At 45.9% G+C, this 14,331-nt stretch overlaps 1 protein-coding gene across 6 annotated transcripts in view; it reads right to left on the bottom strand.

Moving 5' to 3' along the window:
- TCF3 (transcription factor 3) overlaps positions 1-14,331 on the bottom strand; it is a 620,473-nt gene that overhangs the window by 534,782 nt on the left and 71,360 nt on the right. The window lies entirely within an intron of this gene.

Genomic DNA, 14,331 nt, shown 5'->3' with positions numbered 1-14,331 from the left:
ATAATGCACAAATGCCCATAACAATGAAACAATATTCATCATTCCATGTAATTTCTCCAAGTTTTTCTAAGAAATGGCCAGTGTCTTTCATGTAAGAAGGAAGGGTTTCCACAAATGTCCTAATAAAAAAGTCCACATACTTTGACATAGATTCTAATAGCCCTCCCTGTGCAGATATAATTGGACGGCCAGGCACAGAGTTAATCTGTTTGTGAACTTTGGGTATAAAATAAAGAGTAGGTGTAATGGGGTAATCAGTTTTTAAAAGAATTATACTCTTCTTTACTGATTAAACCTTCCCTCTTCCACTGAGCAACTCTTTGAACACTAGATCTTTAACAGCTCTCAGCTCATTAAATGACACTTTCTTGTAACATGATAAATCATTGAGATGCCGGTTAGCTTCTTCTATATAGGCATCACGGGGCCAGAGAACAATATTGCCCCCCTTATCAACATTTTTTACAATGATATTATTGTGTTCATTGATCTTTCTCATTAGTTTAGTATATTGCTGTTCACTGTAACTCCTACATTGTTTCTTATTGATAACACTTCTATTCAATTTTTTCAAGTCATCAATGACACAATCACTGAAAATGCCAATGGCATCTCGTGGCATGACAGGAATGAAAGTGGATGGGGGTCGGAACGGGCTGATAGCTGAACTTGTGCTCACAATTCCCATCCCACGAAGTTCTTGCTGTGTATTGCACATATTTTCTTCTGTAAAACCTGCCAACGAGTGCACCTCTCTCAGTATGGGTACATCTGATACCTGAAAACTCACACTTGGACGATTTTCAATCGTTATTGTTGGTGCTGTATTATTAGCTTTATTAAGTTTGTGAAATTTGATCAACTTGAGTTTACGAATGAATTTTAAAACATCTATTCGTTACTGTACATACTTGAAACTAGATTTGGGGCAGAAAGAAAGTCCTAGAGCCAGGAGTTGGGTTTCTGCTGTGTCGAGGTAAAGATCGGTTAGGTTAATTACCGTATTGTTCTAAGTTTGATCGTCTGATATTGCTATTCCGGTTGAATTTTCCCTTTCCCTCTTCTCCCTCGCCAACTGCCTCTTGCGCCTGCACCTATGTTTGCGGCGCTCGTTTCGTTTGGTCCTTTTGATTTCGGCGGTATTCTGGGTCTCGGGGTTTGTTTCCGATCTTCTATGAAAAACCCCAATTCTTCAGATGGGGTAAAACTGGTAGACTTCAAAGCCCCTTCATTTCTTGCACTGCCATCATCCGATTCAGCAATACTTATTGAGGAGCTTGCCTCAGTGTCAGATGAAATATTGACATCTTGATTTTGCATTAATGTAGATGTTGTCTTGGGAATCAGAGCTGGTCTTTTAACTGTTTCAAATTTTTTTGAAAACGTGAAGATTTTTCCAGTTTCATAGTCTTTCTTATCCCTGGCGAATTTGAAAACCTTCCACTCTTTAATGATTTTCTCATGTTTCTCCAAACATTTCCTAATATTTTTCTTTTTTTTTATTGTTTCTTGTTCTTCCATGGTATCCAATTCTGGATTTAAAATATCAATTTGTTTTACCACTTCTGCCCTATCAATTTCGGCATATTTTATCAAGATGCATACCATATTCATGGATGCATACAAATTATTGGTGGCCCATTCCTGGAGCATTAGGGGGTTGGGGTTTTCAAAAGATGGAGCAATTAAAACTTGCAACGCCCTTGGCACTCTCCCGGCTTCTTTATATTTCTGTAGGGATTTTCTCTCCCACCACTTGGTCAGTTCTATACGTTGTAATTTTTCAAGTTTTTTAAATAATATTCTCACATTGGTCTGTTTGTTTTCTGCATTTGCACCGCTACTTTCTTTCTTGCTTGTACTTTCAGGTAAGTTTAGTAAGAACGCAGCCGCCTCACAGTCACGAAGCATGTCAGCTGCTGCCGCCAATACCGCATTACTTGTAGGGAATGTATTATGCACTTTTACGAGGTCGCCAAGTACACTGTTTGCCCGGCTGATACGTAATCACTTTATGCCGTTTAACTCTTCACCCGGAATAGTCAACTTGTGAGTGTCTAACAATGTCAATGCTGATGACACGGCTCACCACGGAATATGACGGCCGCTCGGTCAGTCCACCGACTTTTCCAAACCTCCGCGTTGCCGCAGCAGACTTTCACTTCACGTGACTCCGGGGGGCTGGCTCTTTCTACTCCTCCGAGTTCAGTAATATATACCACAAATGCGATATCCGCTGCAAATGAGCCTGCCAGCTTGTGAAGAGGGGTCCGTTTAGTGATGGTTACAACAGAAACAGCCAAAAATCATGCAACCACAATCCTGATACCAGAACGCCTTTCCTCCTCCCTTGGGGACGCGAAATCAGGAAACGGACCAACCACACGGCAAGTTTTTTTCTGAATTCAGTGCTTTATTCCATTACAGCAGACATGGCGCGTTTCGACCGGGGAACCCAGTCTTGATCACATGACATGTCGTGACCCCACATGTGACTAAATACTGTTACTCTCATTACATGCTCCTCCCTGATGGATGTGGAAAACAGACTTAGACTTGATAATCTTCTTATTCTTTGATCATTGTGGTTGAATTAAAAGTATGAATATATATATTATATATACATACACACACACACACACACACACACATGTATACATACATACATACATACACATATGTATATCGTTATACATATACACACACACAAACAGCTCCAACATCTCCCCCCCCAAAAAAACGCCACTGACATTAAAATGGCTTCATATTTTAACAATAGATTTACTTAAGAGCGTACACACATAGTGGTTTAAATAAATCATTACAATGCTATCACCCACAAAACTTGGTCTTGATTTCAATGACAGCATAATTATGAAAGGTGAAGTGGATACGAATTTAAAGTGTGTAAAAGGTGTTAGGGTCCCCATAATAAGGATCCACCATTCAATAGCCTCGTAGTCCAAGGTTTACTTTGTGTGGTATTTTTAGCCATTGAAGATCCCACATAGGGATGAAAAGATTTTTTAAAGTTAATGTGGGTTACTAAAAGTCCCTGAAAATAAAATAAAACATCTTAGAACATTACTAAACTACAATAGTCTGCAGAATACTTAACATAAGATTACAATTCACAAATAAATTGATCATTTCTTAGTCAACGGTTATGACAATTATCTTGCACAATTCCAGCTTGATACAAGTTGTTTCATTTAGGCCACTTGCTCAGCCTTAAGATGGATTGATCAGTCCACATGTGTTTCGTCCCCTAATAGCTGTGGCACCTAAATATTAAACCGAGCAGAAAAATGTGGATCTTTGTTTGTGCCAATTTTCTATGAAAGGAAGATAGGTAATGTATGGTCTTAAAAACGTTGAAGAACAGAAGCAGACTTCGACCAGTGTTAATAATGGACACATTACTTATTGTGGCGAGAGAATTCACAGTCTGAATTGTAGCCTGTAGTTCAATGGTATGGATCTTAATAAACACGCATGCAAGTTTCTAGACCAACTGCAAATTAGGGTCACACCCGTAAAAGTTAAAAAACCTGTTACAGTTCAGACATTACTTTCCAAGTCACCTCTTCTGAGACGATATTGAACGCTGTATAAGCTAATCAGGGCGACTCGTTATTTTGCATTTCAACAAACAATATTTCTGTATTCTCCACTACGGAAAGAGTAGGTGGATCGAAAATCTGGGGGCGTTCCTTGGGACAATCCTTGGAGACTCTAAAAGCCGGTAAATTGACAGCAGTGGAATATACATATTAAAGCACAATTTTGGCAGGAAAGGACAGTTACGGAACCTACCACTAGATAGCGGAATACATAGTATATGAATCTAGAAGAGATTCATGTTGCAAAAATTACAATCATTCTCAAACAGTAAATAAAATCACAAAATAAATCATGAGCATATAGAGCAGAATAATGTAGCTGTGACAGGTCGCAAGACAAGGAGAAATCAAACAAGTTACTTTCCTTCGATAACATGCTTTCTTGTGGATAATTTAACCGCAGATTGCAGACCTTGAGAATATTCCCAGGCGCCAGACTGGATCCAGAGATTATTTTTCCAGTAATGCTCCCAGTGCCGGCTGTACCACTTGGAGGTGATTTCACACCACCTCAGAAGTGAAGACTTCTAAGCACAAACCTAGTGTGCCGGCGTTAGGTTCTTAATCTTATTCCTTCTGCACCCTCAGATGCAGAGAGCTTCAAACAAATTTCAAGTGATAAGTGAGCCAAAATCTAACTCAGAACCTTACAATTTCCGAAGACACTGCCAAGAAAAGAGAGGAGGGAGGGCAGTAAGGAATCTGCAATTAGCGTATACATCAGAAAGAGCATTTCCCAAGGTAAATAACTTGGTCTTCTAATGGATACGTCTAACAAATTCCTTAGTATTAGAGCAAACACCACAGCAGTACCACTCAAGGGTGGACGGTCAGGAAGAAAGGATCAAATTATTAAGTTTTGCAGGACTGAATGGGCAAAATGGACCACTCATTGGAGCAGTGTGTCAAGAATGAAGTGTTTTGTGAACATGTGCACCGATACCTATGTCGCAGCCTGACAGATGTCAGGAACTGGTGCCCCCCCAATCCCTACTACTGCAGGGACTTTATCCCTGGTGGAATGAACCCACAGTACACCTGGGTTTATTTTTTACCAAGAGTATAGCAGGATACCAGGTTTTAAAGCAGAGGCCTATTCACCAGTACAGAGTATTCTTTTGCACAACCTTATCCTTTATAGTCCCAATAAACCTCACAAAGAAACAGTAATCAACAAGATGGTTTCTTGTGTGGACGGTGTAGAAGCTCAAAGCTCCCTTCAGTGACTTGTGAGCCACATCGTAGCATGCATGAATCAGTGCAGAAAAAAAGCCCTGGATCCAGTCTGGTGTCTGAACATTTTGTAAAGGTTAGCAACCTGCAGTTATAAGTATAATCAGAATAGCTTCTTGTACTCTATGTGAAAGATGCCAAAACTCCAACCCGAAAAAATATTGAGTAGCCTACAGTTAGACGAATATCTAAATAGGTTAAGATCAATTGCATTATTAGTAACTTGTCAAACGAAGGCAGTTTACTTTTGTTGCCGGCTGGTCTGAAAAAGGGGCTTTACGGTGACCATACATCTCTTTATTTAAGTAAAAAAGAAATTCACAGGGAAAGCATGGATTACCTTAAGTTTCCAACCTTTAATGTGAAAATGTACCAAGCCACATAATTATACTCTAACTAGGATGAGAGTTGCTTTTCTTAATTCCTAATTTGTAAAATACAGAGAAAATCGATCCCACTTCAAAATCTTAAGTGTATACGGGTGTTTTGTTGTAGTAATCACATCTTGGCCAGCAGAACCAGTACTTTTCAGCTGAGGCTGGTGTGTAGAATACTCGTAGAGGAGCATTAAATAATTAACTAATTTTATTAACTGTACAGATCTTAAAGCTGATGAGTTCATATTTTAATCAGAGACAATCATCTCTAGTCGTATCTTATGAGATAAAAAGCTCTCAGCAAAGTAACAATTTAAATGCTCCCACACTTGTAAAATTATATTGTTAATACAGTTGTAAAGTTTTGTTTCACCCTCAATCACAGACTGAATAAATCATTAGCACGAGCCAAGCATGAGCATGTTCCAAAAACGTTAGTTACCGGAGGGAAAGCTATTATTAAAAGGTGAGTGGAGTATTATTCAGGCAAGGGCCTCAAACTGGAGTATGCAATTCGTTCATTATAATAGCCCTTCATCACTACCATGGTTTTCATTGAAAATATAATGGATTCATTTTGAATTACTTCTCTTAAATAGGGTTTTACAATTAAAATGACCGTTTACAGATTCAAGTAACTATATACTCTACGTATCTGGTAACTAGCACCATTTTTTTTGTCAATTTGAGTTGTAAGTACTAATTAAGGGTTAAAGATCCATAAACAGCAAGAGACTTTAACCCCTTCCATGCTGCGCCGATTCTGCTCCTGTGCTGCAGATTTCAGCGCGGGTGCGGTCATGACGGCCCCCAGCCGTCATCAGCACACGAGCACTGTAGTGCATGAGGGCTGGGGGCCGTCATCAGCATGCAAGGGGTTAATAGATTACCCTTTGTATATTTCTTTTTATTTCTCAGTTTCCCATGGTGGTTTTTTTTCTATATAAATCGCAAAAAAGAAAATCCTGAAATAAAAAAAATCGTATGGTTCACGATTTAACTGGTTAATCTATACAACTCTTTGGCACTTTATAGAGAGTCAATTTTGTCTTGACAGCGGAGCGGTCACCAAACAATCATGCGAACATAACTAAAGAGGGGCTGTGGCTCCGCCAACAAGTTGGGAGCCAGGAGCACATTTTCACTGGTCAGAAGTTGTGAGGTTACACACAAAAAAGTACTTGCCCTCCCACAGTGATCATTTTATTTATCCAGCTGCCTGAACGAAATTTCGGGTACACACACAAAATATTGTATTGCTTCTAAAGTGTCTTGGATAACTAGATAATTTATGGTGTTTTCTCTGGCAGCAGCGCATCTGATAAGAGGAATCATTTAAGAATGTGTATTTTTAGGTCTTGCTTGACAGTGCAACTGACATGTGACCTCTGAGCCTTCAACAATATTTGATTCCCACAAATACATATCCATTCCCATGTTATTTACCTATAATGCTTCACATTCCCATAGCAAAAGGAAGAAATGATGGACGGAATGCTGAACAGTGCAAACATTTACCCCAATCACAAAGATTTGGGTTTTTAACTCATCGTTATTTTGCTCACCAAGCCATCCCACTTTGGACCCAGCCATATGCAAATCAGTCTTTACCCCGTTCCTCATCATGGGAACAGTCGAGCCCGAACTGCAAAGCCGATAGATCCTCCCAGGACCAGAAACAAGTATCCTAGGACCAGTTTTGAAGCATCACCCCTCATCAGCCAGGCTGCCTGAATCCAGTGGCGCAGCGAGCACGGGACCCATGTCTGGGCATACCCTTCCCACTCAGGGCGACAAAAGCAAAAGGAACAATTGATGCTCCCATGCTCACTGCGACCTACGTGGGAAAAATTGCAGTAGTGATCCAGCTTTAGATACCTTAAAATGATTTTTGAAAAAATAATTCCTTCATTGGGCAACATTAGATGAAGTGCTCAGTTTTCTGGGAACTAACACACTTGTTCAACAATTTAACACGTAATCTATGGAATAAAGAAAATAAAGAAACCTAAAGTGCAACTTCAACATTTTTGTTGTATTCCTACACGTCATTAGTATTTATCCGCCTGGACAATTGCAAGAATTTCCTACTTTGCCTTTCTAATGCGCTTTGCTCCACTAGATAAGGTCATAAAAACTTTACCTGCACTAAAACGATTATGAAAACCTCAGCAGCCTACCACCAAATTAGCTGGCGCAATGCCTCTGGAATCCTAAGCCCACGCACACCTATTGAAAAGGTAGCATCCACCAATGCTAACCTAGACACCCAAGTCACTAGTTGCCGTCTCAAGTTCCAATCTTTCGACATTCTAAACTCTCAACACTTAGAACTCCCTCTAAAGTAACTAAACAAGTTGAAAGATGGGCGCTATTCCCACACCTTGCTGTGAATATGCACATTTCACGGCTGTACGATTGTGTGACTTGTTGTAGGTCCTAGACATAGTTATTAAATAGGCGATGTGTGTATGTGCCAAACTTAAGAACAAAACTGACGCTATTAACCAATACAACTTATCTTGCATAAACAATATTTCCAGTGTAATACTCTTTGTTCTATGTACAGTCTTCGGTAAGGAGGTAAAATATTTCTGCTTGAAACACTGCTGCAGCCAAATAACTGTCAAAATATGTTATGTTATGTTATGTTATGTACTTTTGTATTGCGCACAGCTGCCCCAGCTAAGGGGCGTCCTGGCGCATGGCAGGCAATGTGCAACAGATAGCAGAAACACAACACAGATAAAAGAATTTATTTAAAAAAGAAAAGTTTTCAGTGCTTTGCGAAAGGCCAAGAGGTCAGCCAGTAGCCGCAAGTCCACTGGGAGGGAATTCCAGAGTTCAGCCGCCCTCACCCGGAAAGAGCGACCACCAACCCGACACAGCCTGTATCGGGGGACCACCGCGAGCGCTTGGCTTCCCGATCTCAGAGCGCGGGAAGGAACATACCACGACAGGAGATCAGCAAGAATTGGCGGACCTACTCCCCTCAAGATCTTAAACGCCAAGCACAACACCTTAAACTGGATGCGTGATTTAATGGGGAGCCAATGCAAAGATCTCAAGACTCCTGAAACAGAGCTCCTTCGGGGTAGGCCAACAATGGCTCTCGCCGCGGCATTCTGCACACGTTGGAGGCGGGTAGTCTCCGCCACATTGGTCCCTACCAAAAGCGAACTGGCATAGTCCAGGCGAGATAGTACCGTGGCCTGGACAATCAGCTGCCTGGTACCACGGTCAAAGAACTTAAGAATGGGCCTCAGCGACCGCAAGATGCCAAAACAGCAGGCCGCGATTTTCTTCGAGTGGCCCTCGTAACTGAGAGCGGGATCCATCCACACACCCAGGTTCCTAAGTTCAGTGACCGGGAGAGGGACCGGCCCCAGTTCAACTGGCCACCACTTGTCCCCCCACAGTTCCGCCCTTCTGCCGACGATCATGATCTCGGTTTTCTTCGCGTTGAGCTGGAGACAGTTGTTCTTCATCCAGCTTGCCACCGCCCTAAGTCCACTCTGAAACCTAGGGGCATCCCGGTCCGCATCCTCGCTGATAGTAACCGCTAGCTGAGTATCGTCAGCATACGAGACCATAGTCATGTCCCATTGCTTGACGATCTCAGCCAGCGGTCTCACATACAGATTGAACAGCGTGGGACTCAGCGAGGAGCCTTGCGGGACCCCCTGTCTCAGAGGAAGGAATTGGGACTGGTACGGTGGCAACGCAACGCTAAAGAAACGATCGTTCAGGAAGGAGCGGAACCACTGGAGGGCAGCGCCACCCAGCCCGACCTCCTCCAGGCGATGCAACAGGATAGGATGGGACACGGTGTCAAACGCGGCGCTCAGATCTAATAAAACGAGCGCCGCTGTCTGCCCCGCATCCATCACTGTGCGTAGGTGTTCAGCCATGGAGAGAAGGGCGGACTCCGTGCTGTGACCAGCACGGAAGCCATTTTGGGTGGGATCCAAGATGTTAAACTGGATAAGGTGGGCCGAAAGAACTTTGTTGACATGGGCCTCCATTACTTTGGTAGGCCAGGGAAGCAAAGAGATAGGCCGATAGTTTTCAGGCTTGTCTGGGTCCAGTGAGGGTTTCTTTAGGATGGGGGAAACCATCGCCCGCTTCCAACTACGGGGGACCGTGCCAGACTCCAACGAGATGTTGATCAGGGAGTGTACCACGGTCCGACCCACGAACGACTCATCTCTAAAGAGAGCCGAGCTAAGAGGGTCAGCGGGGGACCCAGATTTCACCTGCTTTGCCAATATGTTAAACCCTTCCAATGTCAACAGGGGCAGCGAGTGCAGGGCCGTGTCTCCACAGATGGAAATCGGAGACTCGGCTGGGGGTCCTGTAGATGGAAAGGTCCTGTAGATGTTTTGGACCTTTTCCTGAAAGAACGCCGCAAGGGCCTCACAATGAGCAGCGGAGCCCGTCTTTACTTTCCTAACCACAAAACACAAGATCTATGGTATTTCCTCTCATGTCTACACCTTTAGGGTTTCCTTCAAAGAGGTCAAGCAGACGGCGGCAAGACAAAGGTATTTTTGAGTTGCACCAACAACGGGAATGCCTGTCTAGAAGGAACTCCAGAAAATGAAGGACAGGGATAAGTACGAAGGGTGATCATACTTCAACAACAAATCCTCTCGGAAGCAGGAGGGGAAACCCAGTAGAACAGGAACACAATCGGAGACAGAAGAATCGTAATCTGTAGCAAATATTAATCAATACAGGAAAATGACTGCAAACATTTTCATTGCAGCCTCCCACCCACCTCTGGAGGCAACACCCGGTCTGAAGAAGCTTCCTCGCTTGCGAAATGATTTCCTAAGGAAGCAACACATTACACTGTTCTGTATTTTATCTTAAATCCCTGGCCTCTATATTGTTATACTAAGGAAACCACAGACTATTTGCTTTGAACTGAAATAAGACCAGGAACTCTAAAAGTCGTTACAACCGTCAGTAGCTAAGTTACTGAAATTAGAAACTCCTTATTTAGGTCGAAGCCTACCATACATCGCAACCATCTGTTTGCTAAAGACTTCTTGGGGTCATTCTGAAAGCGGACCTAGGAATACATTCGGACCATTGCAAACCACTGACTTTGGTTTGCAGCTCATATTTGCTTGCTTTCAATTTTGTGGTTTATTTGTTTTAGGTTGTCCAGCATGTCATTGTTCCTAACGTGGCGCATAGCATATTAACTGTAATTTTCCAAAACTGCTCATTTGCTCTAAACAGGCCTTTAAATTTAAATGTCTGCAAGTCAACTGTACAAATATTTCAGAATATATGATAATTATGAAAGCACAAAGGAAGCACTTTTTTTTTAATTCTCTAGTGTGGTGGAACCAAACATTTTAATATGAACAGATCTATACACTAGGTGATGCCATTTCCATACATTGTTTGTACGAGGTATAGTCATATCAGTAAAACTGTATGTCTGTACAAATTTAATTGGGGTTTCAACTGAAAATGTGTTGTCTGTAATGGCAGTGCACTACCAGACTATATATACTCCGCTCTACAATACTGCACGTCACACTCCACTACGACCCTAACCAGAGGCCATGTTGAACAGTAGCCACACTGGTGTACAACCTGACCAAAAGAACAAGTTACTTACCTTCGGTAACGATATATCTGTAAGAAACAGTAGTTAGTATTAGATTCCTTACCTTAGAATATCCCCAGGCGTCAGTCTGGATCCGGAAACTTTTGCGTAGCAGTACCCCTGCGCGTCGGTAGGCGTCGTCTGCAGGCGTCCCCTGCGGCTCCGCGTCGTCGGCGTCGTGCGCCGTGATGACGTCGCTGGAGTATATAGACGCCGCCTCCGCGCGCTGACGTCAGTTCTTTGCACACAGCTTTTCCGCGCCAGAACACGCAGAGCCATGTGAGAACCAACACTGGTGCCATTTGAAACTAGGGCCCTGAAAGGGATGTCCCTAACCCTAGGTATCAGTTCGCAGAACGGGGAGGATGGGCGGGGCGGTAAGGAATCTAATACTAACTACTGTTTCTTACAGATATATCGTTACCGAAGGTAAGTAACTTGTTCATCTGAAAGAAACAGGTTAGTATTAGATTCCTTACCTTAGAATAGATACCCCAGCAATACCAACCCCGGTGGTGGGTCTGCGAACCAATACAACCTACACCAGAAAGTCCTGGAGGACCGAACGGCCAAAGAAGCCATCCCTCCGGACTTGACTGTCCAGGCAGTAGTGCCTCGCAAAGGTGTGCAGCGAGGCCCACGTGGCCGCCTGGCAAATGTCCTGCAAAGGGACTCCCCGGCCCAGGGCAGTAGTAGCCGCCGTGGCCCGAGTGGAATGGGCCCGCAGCCCAACAGGAGGCTCCTTCCGAGCCAAAGAGTAGCATGCTTTGATGCACAGGACGACCCACCGAGAGATGGTCCGTTTCTGTACCGCCCTTCCCTTCTTCTCACCCACGTAGCCAACAAACAGTTGGTCATCCACCCGGAACTGGCGTGTGCGATCCATATAGAATGAAAGCGCACGTTTTGGGTCCAGACGATGGAGCCGCTCTTCATCCTTTGAAGGATGCGGAGGCGGGAAGAAGGAGGGCAAGGTGATGGACTGCCCAATGTGAAAAGCAGAGACTACCTTGGGCAGGAAAGAAGGTCTGGTCCGAAGAACCACCTTATCAGGATGAACAGACAAGAAAGGAGGTTGAACAGAAAGAGCCTGGAGCTCACTCACTCTCCTGGCAGAGGTGATGGCTACCAGGAAGGCCGTCTTTAAGGTGAGAAGACGGAGAGGACAGGAATGAAGGGGCTCAAAGGGAGCGCACATCAGGAAAGTCAAAACCAGGTTCAAGTCCCACTGAGGCATCACGAACGGAGCTGGAGGATACATGTGCGTGATGCCCTTTAAGAATCTTAACACAATAGGGGACTTGAACAAAGATGGCTGATCAGGTAGCCTCAAGAAGGCGGAAAGGGCAGAAAGATAGCCCTTGATAGTGCCCAGAGCAGAGCCCTGCTGGGCAAGGGAAAGGAGGAAGAGGAGAACCTCAGATAGGGGGGCAGAAAGGGGATCCACAGCCTTTGCTGTGCACCATGCCACAAATCTGTTCCACCGGCAGGCGTATACCGACTTTGTGGAGGGACGCCTGGCTGCCAGAATGACATCACAGACTTCAGGAGGCAAGTCAAATGGCCTCAACTGTCGCCGCTCAATCTCCACGCATGGAGGTGGAGACTGGACAGGTTCGGGTGGAGGACCGTCCCCTGCTGCTGCGACAGAAGGTCCTCCTGAAGGGGCAGGCGGATCGAGGGACCGACTGTCATGCTGAGTAGCTCGGGATACCAGTACCTTCGAGCCCAGTCCGGAGCCACAAGGATAACTTGGGCCCGGTCGCGCCTGATCTTCTTCAGCACTCTGGGCAGAAGTGGTATAGGCGGAAAGGCGTACAACAGACCGCAACTCCACTCGCGCCGAAAGGCGTCGCCGAGCGAGTGCCGTCTTGGAAACTCCAACGCGCAGAACTGATGACATTGCGCGTTCTCTTCTGTGGCGAATAGATCTAACCAAGGCTCTCCCCATTGCTGAAAGAGGCCTCTCGCCACATCCGAGTTCAGACGCCATTCGTGATCCACCGAGCACCGACGGCTGAGTTCGTCCGCCCTGGCGTTCAGAGAACCTGCCAGGTGTTGAACCGTCAGAGTCACGCCCTGACGTTCCAGCCATTGCCAGAGGCGCAGAGCCTCTTGGCAAAGGGTCCACGACCCCACACCGCCCTGTTTGTTGCAGTACCACATGGCGGTGGTGTTGTCCGTGAACACCTGCACTACACTCCCGTTGACAAAGGGGAGGAATGCCTTCAGTGCCAGGCGAATCGCCCGCAGCTCCAACATGTTGATATGGAGCCGGGACTCCGCCGGAGACCAGAGGCCTCTGATCTCCGCCTCTCCCAAGTGGCCACCCCAGCCTTGGAGGGACGCGTCCGTCACAACCACGTGCTCCGGCTGGGGAAGGGAGAGGGATCTGCCCCTGACCCAATCGCGGTCTGTAAGCCACCACTGCAACTGTCTCGCAGTGCCCTCCGAGATCAGGACATGGTCGGATAGGTTGCCCTGATGCTGGGCCCACTGAAACTTCAGGTCCCACTGCAGAGCCCGCATCCGCCATCTGGCGTGATGCACCAGAAGGATGCAGGAGGCCATCAGCCCCAGAAGCCGCAGCGTCAACCTGACCGAAACCCGGGATAACGGCTGAAAGATGGGAATCAGAGCCTGAATATCCCGGACCCGCCGTTCCGGGGGATAAACCCGAAACTGCGCCGAGTCGAGAACCGCTCCGATGAAAAGGAGCTTTTGAGAGGGACACAGGTGTGATTTCGGCACATTGATGGAAAACCCCAACTCGTGCAGGAGGTCTGCCGTCATCTGAAGGTGGTGGACGACTGTCTGGGGCGAGCCCGCCTTCAACAGCCAGTCGTCGAGGTAGGGGAAGACTGAAACCCCTAACCGGCGCAGATGAGCTGCGACCACCGCCATCACTTTCGTGAACACCCGTGGGGCGCTGGTAAGGCCGAATGGGAGCACGATAAACTGAAAATGCTCGTGGCCTACCGTGAACCGCAGGTAACGCCGGTGGGCCGGCAGGACGGGGATGTGAAAGTACGCATCCTGCAAGTCCAACGCTACCATCCAGTCTTGTGGGTCTAGAGCAGCCAAGACCTGAGCCAAAGTCAACATCTTGAACTTCTCCTTCCGGAGGAAGCCGTTGACGTCCCGTAGATCCAAGATAGGACGCAGGCCTCCCTTGTCCTTCTTGGGTACCAGAAAGTAGTGGGAGTAGCAACCACACCCTACTTCTGGCCCAGGAACGCGCTCGATGGCCCCCTTGGCCAAGAGGGCCGTAACTTCCTCCTGCAGAAGTGTCAAGTGGTCCCCCGACACACGGTGGTTCTGCGGTGGCATGGCTGGAGGAGTGGACTCGAAGGGGAGGGCATAGCCCCTTCGGACAAGCTGCAGCACCCACCTGTCCGATGTTATCGCGCGCCAGCGGGAGTGGTGATGGCGAACCCTGCCACCCACTGGCGTCACGTGAGCCCGAAAGCTC

The sequence above is a fragment of the Lissotriton helveticus genome, chromosome 12 (assembly GCF_964261635.1).
Source record: "Lissotriton helveticus chromosome 12, aLisHel1.1, whole genome shotgun sequence".
Lineage (NCBI taxonomy): Eukaryota > Metazoa > Chordata > Amphibia > Caudata > Salamandridae > Lissotriton > Lissotriton helveticus.
Note: the sequence above shows the minus strand (reverse complement) of the source record. Positions and strands in the feature narration are given on the sequence as shown.